Source organism: Hyperolius riggenbachi, chromosome 8, assembly GCF_040937935.1.
Source record: "Hyperolius riggenbachi isolate aHypRig1 chromosome 8, aHypRig1.pri, whole genome shotgun sequence".
NCBI classification, from domain to species: Eukaryota; Metazoa; Chordata; class Amphibia; order Anura; family Hyperoliidae; genus Hyperolius; species Hyperolius riggenbachi.
This window is the reverse complement of record NC_090653.1, coordinates 153055540-153077175: the sequence shown is the minus strand read 5'-3', so window position 1 is coordinate 153077175 and position 21636 is coordinate 153055540. Positions and strand designations below refer to the sequence as shown.

Here is a 21636-nt window from a genome sequence, read left to right as displayed (position 1 = left end):
GGATAGTCCGGAGACTTCCTATGACCTCCTCACCCCCTCCGTTACCACACACGCTCACCCTGTGAACATATCTGACAAGAGCTTGTCTATGTTCTTGTGGCTGCTCTCCCCGCTGTGTATGAGCGTGGCTGTACTTTGCTTGCTTGGTACTGCGCAGGCCGGGCCGTACTTGTGCATGAAAGGGAGCACAGATGCAAATTTAAAGAGACTCCGAGCACCTCTCATGGGCATGCTTTTAAAGCCAGACTACTTCCAACAAAGTCGTGCTATGACCCCTCTGGAGGAGCCTCTTGCAATGGCCATGCGTGTCACTTCCTCTTCTTGCTTCATTCAGTGATGCATTTCTCTAACAGAGAAGACAGGGGTGATCCGAAAGTTATAACATAGCCAAGATGGCAGCCGCAATTTTTAAAATTTAAGAATAGAAGGGCGATTTGGGCATCAAATGAAAGAGGAGAGCGCAAGCTACAGAAAGGTATGCATCTAAGTACTTTGCAGTACTGGTCGGAGTCTTAAAGGCATACCCATGAGAGGTGCTCGGAGTCCCTTTAAAAAAGGGCAGTGTTCTCGAGGACGTAGTGTAAAGCCTCTGGAGATTTTCAAAGGTAAGTATTAATTTTTTTTTCCCATCCGCCCTTGGGTTTGCTTTTAAACTGATACATTTAATCATTGGTATATATTAGATTGCTATCTGGAGTTATGCTTTGAAGGCACCTGTATCAAGTTGATGTATCTAATTATTTAATTCAGGCTTGCCTTTTTCACAAGGTTTATCAGAAGCTCTAATGCACAGGCTGTACTGTAATATGTGAGAACCAAGTTCCAGGAAACCTGTGGTTGCATGTTCTGCACCTCTTCAAGCCTCCTGAGCCCTGTGATTGGTTGAGAAGAACATGATATAGCTGTCGTAAGAAGTGAGAGGATTAGTCCAAATGGAAGTTTTTGTGGAAAGTAGCTGTCTATTAGATCTGGGCCCATATGCAATTAATTTTTTTTCTCTTTGGTGATATTTTCACAACTTATAATAATCCTAATATTATAATTAATAATAATAATAATAATCATCCAGACAGATGTATAGCACTTTTCTCCTGTCGGACTCAAAGCGCTCGAGCTGCAGCCACTGGGAGCGCTCAAGAGGCCACCCTGCAGTGTTGGGGAGTCTTGCCTTGAACTCCTTGTAAATAAAATGCCCTTTATACCACCAGCAAGCCAGAAAATATTTGGCAGAATTTTTTTTCAGTACTTTTTCACCAACTTTTTGCCCCTTTTTCAATTGCAGAGTGCTAAAAAGTTATTTTAAATAAGATTCAAAATTATCTCCTAGGAGAGAAAAAAATTCATATGGGCCCTGGAGTTTATAAGGTTTCTGGAGTAATCCGAGAGAACTGTGCAGGTATCTCTCTGTGCCGGAACTTGGTAAAGAGTAAGACTAGAACCTAAAGCTGATCTCCAGGCAAAAATTCTGGATCATTTAACAGCTTGGTAATTAAAGGGATACTGTAGGGGGGTCGGGGGAAAATGAGCTGAACTTACCCGGGGCTTCTAATGGTCCCCCGCAGACATCCTGTGCCCGCGCAGCCACTCACCGATGCTCCGGCCCCGCCTCCAGTTCACTTCTGGAATTTCTGACTTTAAAGTCAGAAAACCACTGCTCCTGCGCTGCCGTGTCCTCGCTCCCGCTGATGTCACCAGGAGTGTACTGCGCAGACACAGACCATACTGGGCCTGCGCTGTGCGCTCTTGATGACATCAGCGGGATCGAGGACACGGCAATGCAGGCGCAGTGGTTTTTAGACTTTAAAGTCTGAAATTCCAGAAGTGAACCGGAGGCGGGGCCGGAGCATCGGTGAGTGGCTGCGCCAACACAGGATGTCTGCGGGGGACCGTTAGAGTACAGTTACAGTATTCCTTTAAAGTTCTGTTACTTTTTTTGTGTAGAATGAGGCTTCTGCAGCTAAGAAGCAACACATTTACAGGGAATGAGTTTCAGACTGGATGTGGCTGCTGCTCAGATTGCATCATTACATAGTCAGGCTGCAAGGAAGGAATGCACAAATGAGGTCTCTGTAGGAAGATTGTTTATAACAGTGACAGTCTGTTGCAGGGATTGGCCAGCGTCTGGGCTCCTGACCAGGTGCATTACAAGTGATTTATTTGACATGTAGCTAATCAAGTATTTTTCACAGACCGTAACATACTCTGCAACTAAAGATGTATAGACATGCACAATAACTGTCCACGTTGGGAATAAGACCCAATTCCCATGGCAACCATTGCCAGCAAGAGCTTATGCAGATGCATTGCTCGACTACAGCCGGGCAACATGTACTTTTTCTATGGAGATGGGAGGAGGGATGACAGCATGGCGTGACTTTGAGCAGTATCCGGTGGGTCAAAAATAAAAAAAAAACTCCACTTACCTGGGGCTTCCTGTGCTTTCGCCGCAGCTCAGGTGGCTCCTGGCCCCTCCAGTGGAGATGCTCACCTCGCCAGGTCAGCTTCCGGGTCAGCTTCTCCTGTGCTCCAGCATGCGGCTCACCTCCGGATGATGTTAGTGCGTCTGAGAGCCTGCGCCAGAGGGGACCCCGTGCCATCGGCGGTGAGTGGAGCTGCGGAGAGGGCACAGAATGGCTGGCAGGGGCTGGAGGAAGCCCCAGGTAAGTGGATTTTTTTTAAATTTTCATAGAGCTTGAATGTGTCATTTTTAAGGACGGGGAACAATGTACTCCTTTTATCAAAGTTCCAGAACCATATAAACTGCACTTGGTTTTAGTGATGTTTGTTTTTCTTTTTTCGTTTTTGAAAAATAGTAATTTTTGTACCTAGAGGAATTAAAAACCTGGTACACATGGGAACTAGTTGATGCTCTTGCTGGCTATCAGGGACTTGTTTTGGCACAGCATGGAGTGCAATTGCCCATAACAAATTTATTTGCTATGTATGAGGTTTTTTTTTTTTGTTTTTGTTTTTTTTGCTTTAAGGGATACCTAACCCAAGGCAAGGCTAGGCCAGAGGTATGTTCATGTTAGATCCACATACCTCTGAGAGTTGTTCGTTCCTCTCATTGTTCCCATAATTCCTCCTTGAAAATTATACAGGAAGAAGCAGGGTTGCGTTGATGTCCCCAGAGTTGGGACAAGGTCCTCCATTAGCTGAGGTTGAGACACCAAAGTGTGCCTCCCCATCTCTCCAGTAGTCCAACACTGATTGCTATTAGAGTAAGAGATGCCCCAGGGCCCCGATAACTTATATAGTTATCTGGCTTGCAGTGACTGCCATGTATCCCCTTTTTCTTGTTTCTCTTTGCTTCAAACACAATAGGGGAATGATACCTGAGTGAGTCGTGCGCCCTGGAGCCTCTCCTGCCTCTGCCCGGCCGTGGATGCACCCTCCAATCCCCTTCCTATTTCTTTCTCTTTTCCACCCCATTTACCCCGTAAAGCAGAGTTCCCCCAACTCAGTCCTCAAGGCTCAGAAACAATGCATGCTTTACAGGAAACCTCAAATATTTACTTGTGGGGCCATTAGTGTCTCATTAGAGCTGATTAACTACCGTTGTCAATTTCCACATACGCTCTTGGTGGGCCTACAGGACAGGGTCAGGGAACACTACGTCAAAGGACACTTGAAGTGAGAGGGTTATGGAGGCTGCCATATTAATTTCCTTTTATGCCTCATCTACACGCGTAGATGAGGCTCCGATCTGGCGTCTCGATTAGCCGCCGGATCGCCTCTTCCGTGTACCCGCTGCGTCCCCGCGTGTGTCGGATACGATTCCCCGCCGGCGCCGCTTATCTTCCGCTCGATTCCCTGCCATTGTTCCCTCGCGGGGAATGAGCAGGGAATCGGCGGTGGGGAGATCCGTCCTGTCGGATCTTATCAATCGAGCCGCATCAGCAGCTCGATTGATAAGGAACATTGGAGCCTCATCTACGCGTGTAGATGAGGCTTAAAACCATACCAGTTGCCTGGCAGCACTGCTGATATTTCTGGCTCCAATATTGCCTGAATTGCACACCTGAAATATGCATGCGGCACATCCAGTCAGACTGTAATCAAACATCTGATCTGCATGCTTGTTCAGGGTATATTGCGAAAAGTGTTAATGGTAGAGGGTCAGCAGGATTGCCAGGCAACTGGTATTGTTTAAAAATAATTAAATATGGAAACCTCCCTATCCCTCTCCCTTTAGGTGTCCTTTTAATGGAAAGGGAGTTGGGCAGGCCAGGAGTGGCAGTAGACCAACGAGCCATAGCGCTGCACTGAACAGGGCACCACTGTGGTTCAATCTTCGATTTGCTGTATGTGGTAGGAATCGAACCGTCCTTGCTCAGATTTTGATTGAGAGGGATTGATCGTTTTGCCATATAGAGTGGCAATCTTTTAAGGTGGGGCTAGCCTTAGAGAGGGGAAATCATCACAGTGGATCCAGGCAATGACCGCAATAAAACCCTGGCAGGTTTTAGGTCCTATTTCCACTATGCCTGTATCTGGACCGAATCTGCAGCATTTTCCCGCAGGTTAGAGGAGCAGGGAAACTCTGCCTATCTATTACATGGCCGGCCAGAGTGCGCTTTGGTGCGAACCTGGACCGCATGCTGCAGATTTCTAGAACACTCAGCCGAATCACTATAGCAATGCATGGCAGTGCTGGGTTTCGGCTACACAGCAGAATGGGATCTGCAGCCGAATTGTGACCTGTTGTGGCTCCCAGTGAAAATAAGCCTTTATGCTTTCCACATGAAAACCTAAAGATAGATTTATCTATCGAGCATTGTGTAGGAATAGCCTGGACTCTGACTCATTGTGACATCATAAATCCACTCCCTTTCTCCTGCAGACAACTCCAGGCAATGATTTTGGTGGGGAGACCCTGTTGTCTGAATCCAGGTGCTAGACATACAGTTAATGCCTCTAGCAAAACAGCTCATTTTAATACCCCCTCCACACACCGCGTGCTGCTGAGAGTCTGCTAAATTTCAGCTTTTCTTATCTTTCATGTATAGTTAGGGTGTGTTTTTTTTTTCAAAACCTTTCGTTTTCAATTTGAATGCTCCAGAAAGATTGCTTGGATTGCAGTGTGCAGAGAAAGATGAAGTGCATTGTGTAAATGAAAACGGCGAAAAGCAGTTTGTAAGCACAGAAGAACAGATCTCTAATCCTCACCGTCCCTAAAAGGAACAGTTGCTAAATGTTGGGTAGTGCACAGGGCAATGTATTGGAAATACAACATTAAACAAACATTGACACAGCTTGTTTTTGAAACCCTGCTGTTATTCATTCGCTGTAGACTCCATCGTTGTCTAGGCACGACAACAAAACATCTGCTTTATGGATCTAATCATAGCATCAATATCAATGAACAAGGCTGGATCACTGGATACATAAAAACATTCATTACAAATCATACCTCCAGGTTGTATTAGGCATTTTAGTGGCACTGCTATTGTTTAAAAACTTCTATAACCTGACGAACAGGGAAAGTGTGATGAGGATGTTCAGAATACCAGGATAATAGTACTTTGTAAGTGCAGATATCTGGGCAGCACGGTACTGTAGTGGTTAGCACACTCGCCTTGCAGCGCTGGGTCTCTGCTTTGAATCCCAGCCAGGGCACTAGCTGCATTGAGTTTGTATGTTCCCCTTCATCTGTGTGGGTTTCCTTGGGCACTCTGGTTTCCTCCCATAACCCAGATTATGGTATGGATTAGATTGTGTGTCCCTCTGAGGGACAGGTGACAATAGTATGTACTCTGTATAAAGCTGAAGAAGATGTAGATGTTATATAAATACTTAATATTAATCCTTTAAATAAATATGCTAATCTTCATCATAGTCTTATAATGATTTAAATATTACAAGTTCCGTGGAATAAATATTTACAAATGTGTCCTTACCTGTAGCCGTGTGGGTTTATTATGCAGAAATTCTATTATAATGACATTCTCTTTCAACAGCATGTTTGTAATAATAGTGGAGAGGTGTAACATGCTATGCCTGTGGCTGTACCTCATCGTTTCATTTTACTTGGACTTACACATTATAATTATTATAAAAGACTTTAACATTCTTGTAAATAACGTCTGTCTTTACTATTCGTCTTATGAAAGTGCAACCCTGAATAGAGCGATTGTCTTCCTCCTTTTTTTTTAAATTTTTTTTTTATTTTTTTCAAGAAGTTTTAAATCGGGATGATACCATTTATTGGCTAACTAAAAAGAATAAGAATAAGCAAGCTTTCGGCTTTGCAGCCTTCGTCAGGCTTACAATCCTGTATGCTTGCAAGCTGATGGTACAGACAGCTTTATACATGCAACATCAAAAGGGAAAATAGAGATTTTTTTCAAGCATAAATGCATGTCATTAAGATGTCTTAAAGTGAACCTTAAGTCAAATAAAAAAAAAAAGTTTTACTCATCTGGGGCTTCCCTCAGCCCCCTGCAGCTGTCCAGTGCCCTCGCAGCATCGCTCCGATCCTCCTGTCCCCGCTGGCGGCTCCTTCCGGTTTCGGCAACAGCTGCCGACAGGCTGGGAACGCGAGTGATTCTTCTCGTTCCCAGCCACAATAGCGCCTCTATGCTGTTATTGTGGCAAGAAGGTCGCAATAGCAGCATCGGGGGCGTTAATGTGGCTGGGAACGTGAATAATCACTCGCGTTCCCATGCCTGTCGGGTCCTGACGGCGAAACCGGAAGTTGTCGCCGGCGGGGACGGGAGCATCGCAGAGACACGGCGAGGGCACCGATCGGTTGCAGGGGGCTGAGGGAAGCCCCAGGTGAGTAAAACTCATTTTTTAGGAGACTTAAGTGCCTCTTAAAGTGAAGCAGAACATCTAAATGGTGTGGGAGGTTGTTAGCTGAGATAAAAATCCTTGTTAACACCATGCTCACAGACCTGGGAGTTGGACTGACACGGGTATCGAAAATTCTGAGTTCACAAGTTTAGCTATATAGGCTCAGAAAGAGTTTAAATATCATCAGCCTCATACCAATATAACATTTTTGTCCTTATTCAAGCCCTTGTCCACTGCTTTGAACCAATTTATACATTTTGTTTCTGCTATTAATCAATCATTTGACGTTTTGAAGCCACCCTTCAGGGCAATGACACAAAAATCATACATGCTGTGACCGTTGGAACGAAAGTGTGTAGCAACTGGGAGTTCAGATTTGGTGTTGTTAATGGTGTGCCTGTGTCCATTCATACGTTTGTGCAGAGTTTGTCCAGTTTTTCCCAGGTACACAACATTGGGGCATTTAGCACACATGATCAGATATACTAGATTGGTGGAACCACAGGAAAATGTGCCTTATACTCTGTATTCCTGTTGTGAACCTGGTATCTTTAACCGGTCAGTGGAGTAAGTGTCTGCAGGTCCCTCACCTTTTTTGTCGGCAGGGTGATATTCCGTTTGTGGAGGTCTATTCAAAGAACTCCTGACAATCATCTGTTTTAGATTGTGTGGTTGCCGATATGACAAGAGGGGAGGTTTAGGGAGTATCTTTCTCAGTCTGTGATCCTTGTGTAAAATGGGATGAAGTTCCTTAGCAATCCTCCTTAAAATTTCCAGGTGTGGGTTGTAGGTGACAACCAAAGGGACACGGTCCTCTTCCTGGTTTTGCTTATATTTCAGGAGTTCAGTCCTGGGGATGATGTTGGCTTTCCTGATTTGGGCCTCAGCCATAGGAGGACTGTAACCTTGTTTAACCTTCCTGGCGGTAACCCCGAACTACGCAGGAGGTTTTCTCAGGCCCCTATGGGCCGATTTGAGTAATTTTTTTTTGCTGAACGCAGCTAGCACTTTGCTAGCTGCGTCAGCACTTCGATCGCCGCCGCCCCGCGCCGATTCGCTGCATTCCGCGTCGCAGCACAGCCCCCCCCCCCCTAGACCCCTGCGCTGCCTGGCCTATCAGCGCCAGGCAGCGGCAAGGGGTGGATCGGGACTCCCTTAGACGTCACGACATCCATGACGTCATCCCGCCCCGTCGCCATGGCGACGGGGGAAGCCCTCCAGGAAGTCCCGTTCTTTGAACGGGATTTCCTGATCGCCGATCGGCGGGGCTGGGGGGATGCCGCTGAGCAGCGGCTATCATGTAGCGAGCCCTAGGCTCGCTACATGATATAAAAAAAAAAATATATATATAAAAACCGGCTGCGCTGCCCCCTGGCGGTTTTTAATATACCGCCAGGGAGGTTGAGTGTTCTTAAGGCGATCCAGGTGCTGGTCTCTGTTTATCCTGTCAGATCAAATCCGGTTGTACCTTTATAGCTTGGCTGTAAATTATAGAGTTCTTAATGTGCTTGGGATTAAAACTGTCATAGATCAGGTATGTGGGACGGTCTGTAGGTTTGCGAAACAGAGGTTTGTAGGTTGTTACCCCTGATGTATATGGTGGTGTCCATAAAGTTAATCTCTGTCTGAGAGTAGGTACATTTCAATTTGTAGGATGGAAGGCATTGAAGTTCCTGTGGAACTGGAGAAGATCATCCTCACTTGCGGACCAGATGATTAAAATATCATCAATGAAGCGGAAGTAGGCCATGGGTTTTATGCGACACTGCATTGAGGTATTCCTCTTTGATTTTGGCCATGAAGAGATTTGCATACTGTGGTGCAAATCGTGACTCCATTGCCACGCCCATCTGCTGTAAATGGAGGTCCTGTCCAAAACTGAAATAATTATGAGTGAGAATGAATTTGATCAGTCCAGCAATAGGCTTTACAGGTATGCCCTGACACTGAAGATATTTACTGCAGGCCGCAATACCATCATCATGGGGGATGTTCGTGTACAGGGACTCAAAGTCCATCGTGGCCAGTATGGTTCCCTCAGGTACTGGGCCGATGGCTGTCAGTTTGTTCAGGAGGTGGGTGGTATCCTGTATGTAGCTGGGTCTTTTACAGACAAGAGGTTTCAAGATGTTTTCCAGCCACCCTGAGATGTTCTCTAATGCTGGGGATACACGGTACGTTTCTGTACCGTGTATCGACCAGCTGATAATCAGCTGGTCCGATCGCTGCTCGACCCCCGCCCGCTCGATCCCCGCCGGCGGACAATGGCAGGGAATCGAGCAGCTGATAAGGAGCGCCGGCGGACGAGCGGTAATCGATTCACGTGGACAAGTGGGGACGCGGCGGGAGTCTATCCGGCAGCTAATCGGCCGCCGGATCGACCCGTGTATTCCCACCATAAGAGTTCTGCTCCCTGAGATTATGGGCCTGCCTGGATTTTCCTCTTTGTGGATCTTGGGAAGCATGTAAAAGCAAGCTGTTCTAGGCTCTTGAGGGATTAAAGGTAGCCATACACTGGCTCGATTCCCGGCCATTTGGACAGCAGATTCGATCCTGGGATCGAATCTGCTGCCAATCGTTCGCGGTAAACGCAGCCGCCGATCGGATTCCCTCCCGGAATCGGATCGGTCCGTCGATCGCGCCGTGCGGGAAATTACCCTCGATCGCCTGCCGGTAAAGTGCGCGTCGCTAGCGGCGGCCGATCCGATCAGGTATACATTACCTGAGGCTGGCTCCCGGGCGTCTTCTCCGTGCTGCACGGCTCTGTTCCGGCTCCATCCAACCCGGCGCTTCCTGTGTCACTGCAGTGACCAGGAAGTTCTAATAGAGGGCGCTCTATTTGAACTTCCTGGTCACGGAGTAACACAGGAAGCGCCGTAATGGATCCGGAACAGAGCCGTGCAATATGGAGAAGAGGACCCGGAGCCAGCATCAGGTAATGTATACGGGGGGGGGGGGGGGGGGGGAGACAGGCGGCAGGAGCAGCTCAGCAGATGGTGAATCGGTTTCAGGCTGAAATCGATTCACAATCTGTTTGCAGTAAAGGCAGCCATATGATCCCTCTCTGATCAGATTCGATCAGATAGGGATCTGTCAGCTGGTTGATCTAATGGCACATCGACCAGTGTATGGCTACCTTAAGGGTCCTTACATGTTGTCTGATGTTTGCAGGCAATCTGTTAACCATCCTATTGACTGCCATCCTGTAGCCTTTTGTGGGATCCCACTGTAATTTAGCATAGTGAATGGTGTTGGATAACTGTCTTTGTGCCTCTTGGATGTAGTCACTGGTGTTCATTATGACTATGGCACCACCTTTATCCGCTGTTTTTTTTTTTTTCCTGTGACTTGAATGCTGATTTTCTTAAATATAGTTTTCCTTGATTTAAAAAAAAAAAAAAGTTTGCTTTAAGAAAGCTTTGTTCTTTGTCATAAGAGACAAGGAAAGTTGAAGTGGCTGTATTTCTGAAGAGTTACTTGTCATGAAATTGAAGATCTCTAGGCCTGTTTTAGTTCCTTGCCTCCCCCCTACACGACTCCTCCCTGCACGAGGTGCTCATTAATAAGATGGAAATTCCTGGCGTGTCACAGGAGAGTGGAGGGTTTTGGCAAGCAGCAGTTTTCTCAGCTGCTGGCTCACCTATTTAGAGGGCAATCTATTAAACCTCTGCGAGGCAGAGAGTATTGCACACTACCACACATCCTGTGCTGGGACAGTCACACTCTTCTCTCCTGTGGATCAGGGTTCACATTGGATAAGAAGTTCAGCACAGGGTATGTGACTCTTTTACCAATGTATGCAGTATTGTCACCCAGAATTATTATTGTATGTTTAGTTTCTGCTCTCCTCCTTCATAGGGGAAAATGTGACGTGTGCTGCCAGCTGTTTTTGTGTCAAAGCCAATAAATAGTAAAAGTAAGGAGTTTAGCATCAGGATGATACCAACGACTAACAAAGTACAATACTCAGTCTCAAAGAATGTTACAGTGATCCTTAGGCTTTCAGCAGATTGGCTTTTTGAGTTTTTTTTTTCTTTGAGCTTATACAATATCTTTGAGATACTGAAAGAGTAAAAAAAAGTAGGAGTCTTGTTCTGGTCTTTTTGTTCCCAAATTTATTTTTTATACTCAGAGGTGAAAGGTATCAACTTACATGAGGTGGTGTGTGTTGTACATTCCTCCTCTGGCATAGAAAATGATCTCATGTCTTTAGGTTCTATGCAGACCCTGTAGTTTGGAGGATAAATTGCTCTATTGATAGCAATATTCCCAGGAGTCCACTGTTAACTGTAGAACAGTTGAAGGTTGTCTAATGATGCCTGCATGGCTGACCACCCTCTTTGTCTGCAGGTCTGATGGTGCTTGCACAACTGACCATCCTCTGGTCTGCAGGTCTGATGGTCTCTCCATGGCTGACCATCCTCTTGTCTGCAGGTCGGATTGGTGCTTGCATGGCTGACCACCCTCCTGTCTGCAGGTCTGATGGTGTCTCCATGGCTGACCATCCTCTTGTCTGCAGGTCGGATTGGTGCTTGCATTGCTGACCACGCTTTTGCCTGCAGGTCTGATGGGGTCTCCATGGATGACCACACTGTTTCCAAGGTTGATGTTGCTTGCAAGGCTGACCACACATGTCTGCAGGTCTGATAGTGTCTCCATGGCTGACCACCCTCTTGTCTGCGGGTTATTTGGGTACATTTTTGGCTGGAATTGATTGTACCAGAAGGAAGATATTGATTGGAGGCGGGTCAGGATCGGCAGCTGTTTGGCAGCCCTTAGCGTTGCACTGCATGTGACAAATCAACACTGCGGTTCCGTAGATGTTTAATATATTTCATGCTGAAATCTATTTAAAATCCTATGTGCAGTGCCGTGCGTGAAACGATTCGATCAGCTATATGCTTCTCTGATCAGATTATGATCTGAGAGGGATCCATCTTTTAGCCACATCAACCAGTACTCTATATGGCCATCTTAATGGTTTTAAATGAGTTGCAAAGCTTTATTGAAACCGTCACCTTACACAGCCAGTCTTTGTCCATATATTTGGCCACTCAGTCTCTATGTACAGTGATTCCACACTGTCAGACGATGATGCTTTATGTGCATGAATTTTTTTTCTTTACCCTCCCTTTCCCTTCAATGTTGTTGAAAGGCTCCAACCTCTCTCAAAGACTGAAAGTACTTGACATTTTTATCTTTCATGAACTACAGTTGATATGTCGTACAATTGGTGTGGAGTGAAAAGTGACATGAAGTCTTGCTTGCCTCTGACCTTCAGTCTCTGCACATGATCAGATTCTTGGTGGGAAAGCATGCTCATTTCACTTTAGATGCTGATCACTACTATGATCTCCCCTTTATTCTGTATACTTACCTCCTGTAATCATGTGCTTCAGTCTTTCAGCAGCTACCCCAAACTGAAACAAAACACTATTGCTCAATTAAAGGCCTAGACCTTTCAGAAATGTAGAAGCTAGAGACCCCATAATGTAACATACAACATATGTCAACTCAAAACCAAAGATTCAAAATAGGTGGTGGAAGGAGGAGTAATTTAATTATTCTGGAAACTATTTGTATGTGAACCGTATTGTCTAGGCTACCACATAGCCTATTTAAACCAGGATACAATATAATATCTGGCTTACCGAATAGTTTTTAGCAAATGTCTGAAAACATGTACATTTTAAAAGGTAGGATTTTAAACATTGTACTGTTTGACTTTATTCTGGGCTGTGTTCATTACTTGGCTCCCAACTTGTGGGCAAACCAGGGCTTTAGCGTAAAGGAGTTGACAGTGGAGATGGTCCTTTAATTTGACAGACTGGCTCCTGAATTCCATATTAATTTGTCCACCCCTGATTAAAATGTACTATGATTTTCTCTTACCTTACTGCCTTGTAGATCTTGCACAATAGTGTTATTAGGACGTGAGTGAATCTCTGCAGTGGTGACACTGGCAGCAACAACGGGCTAAAGGTTACTTCTTCACATAATGCACTAAGAAATAAAAATAATAAAACGTTATTGGCTGTATTGCTGTTGGTATTTCACCTTTGTCGGGAGGTAAGCCGGCTCTCAAGGAGACACAAACAACAAAAAACCTGACATAGGGCCATTTTCACTAGAGATCGGTAAAGTTGCTGTGCACAGAGCGCGCAGAGCAATTCACCATTACATAACAGATAATGCCAGCGTTAGAGTAATTATGCATGTAGTGTAAGTGCATCACTCTTGCTATTCTCATATTACCAAGGTAATGCAGGTCACGCTAATTGAGCACAGTGCATGCTATGTAATTGGCGAAAGTAGTTGTGCAGCTTTACCTGTCTTTAGTGAATATGCCCATAGGATATAATCCTAAAGCCTGGTACGCACTTTCAATTTTGATTGGCCTATCACTGACCAATTTCACCACATCTATGTAGTATGAGACTTTACCTACACAATCTGTTCATAGTATTCAATATCTGTTGGCCCTCATACTACATGGCAGTGGTAAAATTGGTCAGTGATTGGCCAATCATAATTGAAAGTGTGTACCAGGCTTTATCTTCAGTTTTTGTCTTTAGGCATTGGGTGGATTATCTAGTATGACTAAATCAGGAGTATGAAAGCAGTTCCTTTAAAATAATGTCTTTTGTTCTCTTCGGAAACAAAACTACAAAAATATGGGTGTTTGATGAAAAATGCTCAAATATTATGTTCCTTAAAGCCGTAAATCAAAATTACAGATAGTCAGTCAGTTGATGTAGGTTTTGTTAGTACAAATGTTGCAGCTTGGAATTGGACTAGCCATATGCAGTGGTTAATTATGATTTGGTCCAGTTCCATGATTTAATTTGCATAAAATTAACATAAGTATGCAGCAACTTAGAATTATTAGCATTTCACTGTCAATCTCTAGTGAAAAATATTATTCCACTGAAATCTAAAGAAAGTAAATTGACATCCAGAGCCTCCCTGTTGGTCCTCTACTGATTGTATAACTGGAAAGCTTTGAGAGTGGTAGGGGTGGAGCTTAATCTATTTTTACAAGTACTCAAAATTTGCTTATTACTGTATTTAGGCAGTTGCGTACCCTACAGCTACTGACTGATAGTTGTTTCCATTCCAACCTTCCATGCAAATTTTCACTAACTTGAAACTGATCCAATCAAGCCTTTTGGCTGCAGGCTAATTAACCACCTAGCAGCTAATTAATCAGCAGCCACTTGTCTTGATTAGCTCAGTTTCATATCTCTGGAAAATTTGAAAAGATAGAAGGTTGGAAACGGAAGCCCATCTTTGATTGGGTTCAGTTGCAATGGTCTCTGCAGGTAATTTTTATTATGGTTTATTATAGGTTATTTTTGTATTGCCCAGGTCTATGACTGGTCTTTGTTAAAGCAGTAGTATTAGCCATACTATGCCAGAAAAAAACACATAAGTAGATAAATATTTGATCTACTTGCATAACACATGTATTGTACTGTCCACGTTTTGATTTCAGTGAATGTTATATAGTAAATGAAGAGAGTTCTGTTCCTAGTGGGAACCATGTCTTTGGCCCACAGTTTAGGCTAAATCCTGATGTCATTTCTACCCTTTACTTTTTTCCTTTTTTTCTTTTCTCCTCCAATCGCTGAGTCACCTCAGCCTTGCTTGTAAACACAAGTGAGCAGAGGATCATGTTTCAGATAAGCAGCTAGGCAGGGAAATGGAAGAGGAGGAATATATTATAGATAAAAAGGACCCCCAGCATGCAACAGTGTGGCACTGACTACTAAAGGGCCAGTGCTCCTTAACTATGTGATAACTCCAAATCATACTGGCAGAAAAAGTTTTGACTGCGGGATTAGCTTTATCACTTAATACACTCAGACTAGTTGCTGTTGAAAATTGATTTTTCTGGTGACATTCCTGCTTCAAATAAAGATAATGTTGTTTGATATTCCGTTGATCTGTTTTGTCTCAGCTCTTTGCATTTTGACATGTAAATGTAAAACAAATCTAAGCAAACCTGAATTGAGAGGGATACAGAGGCTGACCTCTTAATTCTCTTATAAACAATGCCAGTTGCCTGGCTGTCATACTGAGCGTTGGGCATTAGTTGTTTTGAGTCTCACAGGTTTTATAAGAATGCAACCAGTGCAGTCAGACCAGAGTCAAAGCATCTGATCTGTCCGCCTGTTCTCTTGCCTGTCACACAATGAGGAAACTGTTTTGATTTTATATTTCTATCAATTTATTATGAAGTTTGTGACTTCTTGCCATGTTTTAGGGCTGTTTCAGACAGGCATCTGAACCAGCAGCCTGGCGTCTGTCGAATAGTTTTCTTCTAGCAAGCTACCTTTTGGCAGCGTTCGGCAAATGCATTGCATTATGACCCCCATAGGTGATATGGGAGGGCCGTGATTAGACGAACCAGGAAACATGTGGCATCCAGTATGAAACAAGACAGGATCGAGCACTGCGTTTTTGTGCGAACGTCTGTAAACAATCCCACCAACGGCTGTCCATTTAATTAAACAGAACTAAAGTGACGAGCGCCATGGCTGTATGAAACCGTGTAGACGTCCATGTGAACTGGTCCTTACGGGATGAACTTGTTTTAATTCTTTGCAAAGAGCTGTGGCCAAGTGGAAAAATATTTGTCTGGATGGAGTTTATCTGTTCTCTACAATTTTTGCTCGGTGTTCCAGCAATACCCCAAAAGCATATTGGTAGGTTAATTGGCTTCCCCTGAGGGTTGGCCCAAGCATTCAGCCATCAGCATCTGAGCCCTTCCTGAGGGCAGTAGGTGATGTGAGTTGTTCAATGTATTCTGAAAAGCTTACTTACTATCTATCTATCTAAAAAATGGCTTAACCTAAGCATGTGATGCTCTGAAACCTAATGGTTAGTGCTCAGAAGGCCTAGGGCTTTAGACCCCACCCATGAACATGTGGATGTCTTTACTTTCCCACTCTTTAGCACTTCAAAAGTTGAGGTTGTGTTCATATTGAAATACTCCTAGTCCAGCTGTAAAATACAAGACACAGGACATTTTATATTGCGCTTTTCTTCGGGCAGAATCAAAGCGATTCAAGGCACGCTCCACAGGCAACCAGGATCATTGAGAGAGCCTTGCACAAATACTCCTTACTGCTTTACATACTGGCTTGAGCTAGGATTCGAATCCTGGTCAAAGGCTCAAATCCCACATCAACAACCTTACCAGTATGCTATGATGATCCATACATTTTGTTAGTATTCACTTTTCTTCTGTTGGACTAAAAGCACTTGAGAGGGCACGCTCAGTAGGCCACCCTGCCGAGAGCCTGGTCTCCTGTGTTTTAGAGGCTGAGCCACCAGTACACCATACAGCCAGATTTCTGTGGTGTTCCTGAACAGAGCGCACCACAATTAAACAGAAGATAACTACAAGCTATCTCCATGTTTCTTAAACATAAGACCATCATTTTATCATTACATGACCATTCCCCTGTAAGCCAGGCTTACATCCAGAACCAATGGTTAATAGAACACTGTAGCCTTTCATTTAACAGTCCCTTAATGCAACTTACAGACAGCGGTTAAAGGCTGTTTTAGCTTTTGTTAGTCAGACTATCCAAATCTTGCACAGACTATGAATCAGGCTTGTGGAAATGGCAATAACTGGTAACCAGGTAAGATATGAAAGATTTGACCCACGGTCCCAAAGTGGTGCTTTACAGTCCAGTATTCTGAAAACCTAAAAGTGATAACTTGCAATTACATTTTCTTTTAAGACGGTAATGTTGTACTTTGCAATAGACAATGAGCAATTTAGGTGAATTGGCTATTTATGAAGTAAAACTGTCTTTATTTCCTGTTATAGTTTGTTCTGCACTTATATGAATTTCATGTGCATCAGATTTAATTGCATTGCCTCCAGGTAACTACATTGTCTGACTTTCTATTTTGTAATTCACTGTAATTTATTTTCCACTGTATTGTCCTGTCAGATGACATCAGATATCATAGTCTTAAATTGCAGTGGTTATGTACTTATCTTTGTGCAGTAGTTGTGTATGGCCGGCTCGGTCTTGTTCACTTTACTAGTTGTCACAGGTACTGTTCAATTCATAATAACCCCGACATAACATTTCTGTTCCAGAATATCCAATACACATAGCTTTAAAACACAAAAATGTACCTGTTGGTGACAAAGAATGGCAAAACTCCTTTAGTAAAACAAACGTAATTCCAATACAACTCATAAAAGGCCAACCAATGATGTAGAGGGTTAGTCTAACTACGAATGTGAAGAGTTAATGAGGGCAGTCAATGATATACGGAGTTAGCACAAGTTTGTGGTGTAGTGCAGTGTTCTCCCCAGGCTCTTTTAGCCGGGTTCTCCACCCGGCTAGATTTGGTGACCACCCGGCTGTCATTGGCTCACCTCCTCAACTCATATGCTGTAAGCACAGTTGCCCTGCATTTTCAACTCGACCCACCCGGCTACTTTTTCATGCCACCCGGCTACTATTTCATGCCACCCGGCTGGAAAAAAATTCTAGGGAGAACACTGTAGTGTTTAGGTAGCATAGTTCGTTGGGTTTGCACAGGTTCATTGTGAGGTGTCACATGTTGCCATAGGTTCATAGTGGGGTTTGTTGGTATGAGAGGTGCATGGGTCAGCAGAAAATCATAGTGGGATTGGTATGATAGGTAAATAGGCTGGAGCAGGATCACAGTGGGTGTATTGGTAGAACAAGTGCATAGTTTGGCACAAGTTCATATTGGGATGTTTTTGTTGGATAGATAAGTTTATAGTGAGGATAATTAATAGTATACGTGAGCAGGTTGGCACAGGTTTTTAGTAGTATGTATTGGTAGGACAGGAAAGCAGGTTGGCATAGGAGTGTGTGTTTATACGATAGGTCCATGGGATGCCACAAGTTCATAGTGGGCTGTGTGGGTACTATAGGAGCGTGGCAAAGATTTATGGCAAGGCATATTGGTTGGAAAGCTTAGTAGGTTGGCCCAGATTTATAGTGGAATTTATTGGTAACAGGTTGATGGTATTGGTAGGATAGGTGTGTGGGTCGGCACAGGTTTATGATGCCCTTTTGGCAGAAAATATGTTGTTGCAGGTTTATGGTGAAATAATACCTTGGTAGGAGGGTTGCGTAGGTTGGCACATGTTCATAAGTGCATTCATGGACACTGGCTACATAATCATCCAAATCAGTACTATATAATATAGCAGCCCCACCCCGTCGCTTTCTCATCTACTGAGCCTACCAGCTCCATGTATAAAACACAAAGACCCAAGGCCTAGAGTTCCTTTCAGTTGTTCTGTTGCATACTAGCAGGTAAACTGAAGTACTGTGTGTGTGTCCATTCTCAGACCTCCCTGATGTTGAATGTTTTTGTTTGATCTAAGCTACTGTGCAATAAACTACCACAGTCCTCATCTGCCTGCAATTGCTGTGAATGGCAGGTTCTGCTGTCCGCTTAAGTAGGATAATAAAAGCCATAAAATTAATGAGCCATATTGTTAGCATGCATTTTTAATGTGCTATTGAGATGCCCTGGGGGCTAAAATGCTGCACGTTTCCCTTTTAGTCCTTGATCTGTAGTAGTGGCCAGCAGTGTTTGTGCACCTGAATTGGGATTAACACCCCACTGGATCAAGTTTATTTTTATTGGGATATGATTTTGTTTCCAGAGTGACAGATACTTTAAAGCCTGGTACACACATCCAATTTTGAATGGCCAGTTACTGGCCGATTCTCCAATTCCATATAGCATGAGGTCCAAAAGATGTTGAATATTATAAACCGCTTGTGCAGCTCTAATACTACATGGAAGTGGTAAAATTGGATATGTGTACCAGGCTTAAGAACATGTCTACTATCCTGTTAATAAAATGATATGCTGGCTATTGATAACCTATATATCATGAAATCAATGTAAAATCACAACAGGGACTGTGTAAATGATTCTAGGTATTTGCTGATTGGCTGTTATGGAATATTGCACGTAACACTCTGCCTTTGCCAGTAGTATCTCCATATTCTTCTCATCAGTTACAGGAGTTTGAAAGTAGCAATTTATAATAAAGCAAGTTTGTTTTCAGGTCAGTTTGCAGGATGCAGAGAACAGGCTACGCATTTTAATGATCAATAATCTGTATGGTTGCCTAAATTCTGGCTACAGATTACACTCGCTAGGCTGCACAGGCTGCTTGGGAAAACATGCTTTCAGGGCTCATTGGCTTGGGCTTATTGCCATGTTAGTTTTTGTTTTGATGGCAGAATCCGCACACAGCTCACAGTAGAAAATGTTTCTTCATGTGACACTTGTTTTTTTTTTGGTTGAGATTTACAGTGTATAATCGTATACCTGAGTTAATTGCTGCAGGCAACACTTGTAGAATATGCATGTAACAAGCAAAGTCACATCTTAAAAGGTGACCATTCTTTCTCCATCATCAAACCAATCTGTACTTTCTATCCATCATAGCTGATCATAAAATCCATTTTTCCAATTGAAAAAATTACCATCAAACGATTGCTTTAAAGCAGCAGGGACAGCCATACTAGAAAAAAATCACATGTATAGGTAGGTAAATACTTGTTCTACTTGCATGCCATAGGCATTGAACTGTACACGTTTTGATTTCATTGAATATTATATAGTAAATAAAAAGAAAAAACAGTTTCAGGCATTTTCCATTTTTATTTCCTCTGACTGAAGACAGTCCTGATGTAATTTCCTCCCTTACTATTTTTTTTTCTCCTTCTAGAAATTGCACAGTCATATCTAGCTTGATTTTGTGAGCACAGCATATTACAGCAGCTTCACGCTGAACTGCAGTCAGCCAATCGGTGAGGAGCAGGAATGTGGGAGGGGAGATAACAAGCTTCCTTCTTGTTGGCAATGTACCAAATAGAGCCAGGCTGACTGAGATAAGATTTATTACATCAGAAACATTTCTGATTATATTGCAATGCAGGGTCCGGTTGTAGAATGCATGATAAACACAGAGCAGTGGGTAAATGGAATTTGATTTTATAGCTGACAATCCCACTTTAAGAATCGTTTACAGTTGATTGGAAACCTCAAGAGTTTGTCTACCAATCCGATCACAATTATCTGATGGCTCAAACAACTCTTTGCTGAAAATTGGAATGTTAGTGGCTACCTCCAGTTCTTTTTTCACAAAAATCTGGTTAATACAGTGAATGTGTGTGCAGATAAAATGGATAAGGACTTGACCGTTCTTATTTATGGTCTGTAGATTTCATAATTCATGTTTTCAGTCCCTCGTGGCGTAACATGAGCACAGGAAGTCTGTCCCGGCATTTTGCATGCCAGAGCATTCTGTTGCTATGGGGATATGGGAGGAATCATGGAGCAGCACATGACGTGGCTTCCTGTAGGCAGAAAATATTTATCTAAACCAGTTGCCTGGCAGTTCTGATGATCTCTTTGGCTGCAGTAGTGTGTGAATTGCACACATGAAGAAAAAGCATGCGGGCTGGGACCCACTAGGAGCGCCTGTGCAGCCCTTGCTGATCGCCAACAATTGGCAAATCGCTATGCCAGTGGATCCCTATGGAGGTGGTCCCACTAGCACTAGTGTTGCGATTGCTTGTGAGCGATTTGGCAAATCGCGGGTGCTTTGCAATTGCCATAAAGCACCCACAGGGGTCCCAGCCCCGACGCTCATCTTGTCAGATTTTTGTCAAAACATCTGATCTGCATGCTTGTTCAGGGTCTATGGCTAAAAGTATTAGAGGCAGAGGATCACCCGGATTGCAAAGTAGCTGGTATTGTTTAAAAGGTTATAAATGTCAGTCTCCATATACCTCTCACTTCAGGTTCCCTTTAAGTCCTTTTTCCAGGTAAGAAAAAGTATTTTGATTCTGGATAGAACCTTTGTTGTCTTTACTGCTTTCTGTGTTGCCACCATTCTCACCAAGTTCTCTCTCACTCTGTCCCTGGGACCTACCGTATGCGGACATCCAGGGCTTTGATATTAACCCTGGTGGTCATGGGAACAGAAATTAATTATTGAACAAGCTTTAATCCGTTACAGCTTTATTATTGAGACCCAACAAGGATTCTTACATTTTCCAAATGTCTGCATGTGATTCTGTACCAGTGTAAACACTTCACAGAAAGCACATTGAATTCAATTGCTTGGGTTAAGCAAAAGCAATTTAGACTACTCAATATTTTAAGTGAGAATGGATCTTGAAGTAAATTAATCTTTTATACAACCTTTTTCATAATATTTTTTAACTTGTATGTAAGGGGAGGGAGAACCACTAGACACCAGGAATTACTGTATAGGGGGAGGAGCATGATGTCGAGCAAAAACACCTGCTTTCGAAGGATGGCCAAGAAGGAGGTGTAAGCAAGGAGAGGAAACTGTTTAGTTATGGCCAATGCTATATACAAATAGGTGTGATCATTACCTCTATAGCACCAATGAAGAGCAAATTCAGCGGCTGAAGGAAGGCTCTGGGTGGGCTTTGGGGCTGCCATAAGTGGGCAATGGACACATTGAGGGAAGTTGATAGAAAAGAGTGGTCTGAACACACAGATAGGCACCCAGTATAACAAGTTAGAACTCTTTACTGAAGAAAAATCCTGCAGAGATATTTCCTACACCACCATTAGGAAATGCAGCTTACTTATAACAGAGAGAAACATAGAGCTAATACAGGAAATAACAATACCATCGAGATAATCGTCACATTCTACAGACATATTGTGGTTGTTTTACTATACTGCAGTTTAGGTAATAACCCTGTTACTTCCAAAAGAAGATTGGTGATTCAGTTCCTTGCAGTTTAAAACCTGGTTTATTATTTGCCT

General features: G+C 43.5%; 1 protein-coding gene across 4 annotated transcripts in view; it reads left to right on the top strand.

Annotated features, from left to right (window-relative positions):
• The window catches only part of LOC137527132 (ligand of Numb protein X 2-like), an 80220-nt gene that overhangs the window by 22812 nt on the left and 35772 nt on the right, over positions 1-21636 (top strand). Inside the window, exon 1 of one of the 4 annotated variants that reach the window (XM_068247559.1) lies at positions 10503-10569. The exons of the other annotated variants lie outside the window; for them this stretch is intronic. The gene's annotated coding sequence lies outside the window, so the exon portion shown is untranslated. Of the gene's footprint in view, positions 1-10502; positions 10570-21636 lie in introns of those variants that run through there. 4 annotated transcript variants of the gene reach the window in all.